Below are 3,352 nucleotides of genomic sequence, written 5' to 3'. Positions count from 1 at the left end.
TCAGAAGGTTTATGTTGTAGGGGTGCAAACTCCTATGTGGAGGAGTTGTTAAAGAGAATTAGGCATTGAACAATGTGATGTCATGTATTCACTAAGGTGGAGATTCTTGTGTAGATTTCCTAATGAGCGAGATATTCGTTTATTTCAATCAAGGTGGAGATTGTTGGGAATGTTTGAAATATGTTATTATATGAAGTCCCATATTGCCTAGTATTAGAATAGAGTAGAGTATGAATGTTATATTGGACTCAAGTCTCTTGTTGTAATGTGCACTAGATATAAGCACCAAATAGAAATACTCTATGGGCACTTGTGCTCATGGGTGTGCTAGGGTTTTGTAATCCTTATTCTCTAATAATATCATGATAGCCGCTTATTCTCTAATAATATCTTGGTAGCTATTTAGCGCTCTCGGGGACGCTCCCGGGGACGTAGGCACAATTGGATGAACCTCGTTACCAAATTCTTTTCTTTCTTCTCTTCTATTTAGTCTATGTTTTTTATTTGATTGCTTGTAGCCAGCACTGTGCAACGATCGCTTCCGCTGCACCAACAGTAAGAATGTGGCCGACATACATGAATTACTTGTTGTCATGCTAATAATGGTAAAGTAAAAACTTTCCCCAAATACATATATATTAAACTCTTGAAAGAAATCAAATATTGAATACATAGGCTTTTCAAAATTTGAAATACATTGTTTTTAATATATTTTATACTTTTAACCTTTCATCTTTTATATAGGCTTCAATTATTGAAAACCCAATTAAAAAGAAACAGATAGTATTATGGCATTGATGGTATTTCCAGTTATATATAAGTTCATTTTCATCCTTTATTTTATCTACCTAAGTTTGTCCCTACTCAATTATATAGCTCTTCTGCCCGTAACCCTTTTGTTTGATACTCTGAATCACAATCACATGGGTTATTGGACCCACTTATTCTTTATCCTATGTATTTTAATATAATTAAAGTGAGCACGTTCTTTTTTAGTAAGAATATTATTGAATTGAGACCAATATTTAATTGACACCTAGTCATCATGTCCTACCACCAATCAGAATAGACACACTCCCAAATTGTGTCCTCACTGAATTGTTTCATTGAAGAATCTATAGGTGTAAATGGGTCCCGTAGGTATTGATCTTATCTTATTATACATTACAACTAAGGTTAATTTATCTTAAGTTCTTAATAAACCATTATTTATTACCAACTACTTCTTGTTTTATCTCTCTCTTCCATTAATATATTTTGTCTTTAGGTTAATATTTTCTCTGTAAAACACTCTTTATATATCAAAGGAGACCCATGCGTTCGCACGAGTAATAATATGTATTGCATGAATTTAATTAAAAAGTGATTGCATAACTTGTTAAATGAAATGTGATTGAGGTTACATACTAAAACATGTTTTACAGTAATCCATTGCTAATGTAAAGATGGTGGTACAAGGAAATGATATTGAACCTGTAATGTTAAAAAAAGCAAACATGGAAGGAAAAGTTGAATGAATTTAGATGGAAATTTGCATGTTGTTTTTTAACAGCAGAATGTGACTAAAGATTAACTCATAAACATTGCTTTGTTTATTTTGATTGTTGATGTGAAACTATTGTACAGTCATATGATATTGAATTTGTTATTTTAAAAAAATGTAATAATTAGAAATAAATATTTCAAACCTAATGTAAAATAAGTTGTAGAATATCTGTTAAAGATTTTGGAAAACTTCTTTATAAATGACATTTGTCGTTGTCTTCAATGGTTTACCATCCTTGTCATGTACCAATATCTTCAATCCCTTTTTGCTCTATACTCTTGAAACAACTACATACAACTGACCATGGCTAAATACTGGTCTAGGTAAATACAACTCACACTCTCTAGTGATTAGCCTTGCGATTTGTTGATTGTCATAGCGTATGTCACAATTATAGGGAACTGTCTTCTGATAAGCATGAAAGGCCATAGAGATTGGGATGGTGACATTGATAACCTAAGAATGTAAGTGATATTTCCAATGTTTTTTTCCAGACATTATCTTTGCCTCAAGTACATGATTAGCCATCTTCGTAACCACCAACCTTGCACCGTTACATATCCCTTCAAACTAATCTAAATTCCTTAATAACATAATTGGGGTCCCTACTTTCAGTTTGATCTTATGATTTCGAAGTCCTGATGTTGAAAGTGAATTTAGAAATTCAGGAGTTAATATGTTGAATGTTTCATTGTCATTCGCATTAGACATATCAACTTCATATGAACTCAAGTATTCTTTTTCATCGCCTGTAAGTATACATTAGAATAGTTATTAATATAAATCTAATAAATTAATACATTTAAAATAATGTGTATGTTAAATAAAATTGAATACTTTACCTGAAATTTTCACCAGAACATATTCATTGATTTGATCAACAATCTCAATTGTTTTTGCAAGTATTGCTCTACATTGAAGAATTTGTTCATCCTTGTAATGTTCTTGTAAGTTTGGGTAGGTGCTACTAACTATCGCATCAATTGGGTTATCATAATCTACAATCAGAAGTTCCTTTGGAATATCAATTTCAGCGGAATCATCATTAGGTTCAGATAATTTTCCATTTCCCATCTTCAGTATCCACTTAGAGAATTGCTTGATATCTTATTCATTGTCATGATTTTGTAAACGCATGTTCTTTGTAAGGGTTAAAACTGTACATTGATGTCAAAGATAAGAAACATTAATTGTTGCATGCACAATATCTGAATGACAACCTCTTGGAACCACCGGTAATATTGTTGAAAGATGAATTCGAGAGGTTGTTTCCCCTATCAACAGATTGTTCCTTAGCAAGGTGCCAATATGTTGAGAGGGTTGTTTCTCTCATTTTCGGTGTGTTCTTTTTATTTGATTAAGTAAGTGAACTCGGTTTTATTCTTTGTTCGCCATCTCGGCTTTGTTGAAATAAATTCCAACGCCGATATAATGGTTTCAAGAATATTCCAGTTACAACTTACTTCTTAATAATCATGTGAATGAGTTATTCCTTCTTTGCCCCATCTCGACTTTGTTAGAATAAATTCTAACGCCGATACAATGGTATCGAAGCAATCCTTTATTACATAATTATTAAGTACCTTTGAATACCATCTCGGTTTTGTGGAATAAATCCCAACATCGGTTTAATGGTATTCTAATGTAAAAAAGTGATGAATAGTTAGTTGTTAGAAACAAATAAATAAATAAAGAACAGAAGAATAATAAATTTAAGTGACCTTTATTTATTTACTCCCTTTCGGGTTCATTTTATTAACAAACCAAACTTCTTCCTTAAGGAAGGTTGGTATTAAAGAATAAATA

This window comes from Lupinus angustifolius, chromosome LG05 (assembly GCF_001865875.1).
Source record: "Lupinus angustifolius cultivar Tanjil chromosome LG05, LupAngTanjil_v1.0, whole genome shotgun sequence".
In the NCBI taxonomy this organism is placed as follows: Eukaryota; Viridiplantae; Streptophyta; class Magnoliopsida; order Fabales; family Fabaceae; genus Lupinus; species Lupinus angustifolius.
The sequence above is the reverse complement of the archived record's forward strand: the minus strand, read 5'-3'. Positions refer to the sequence as shown.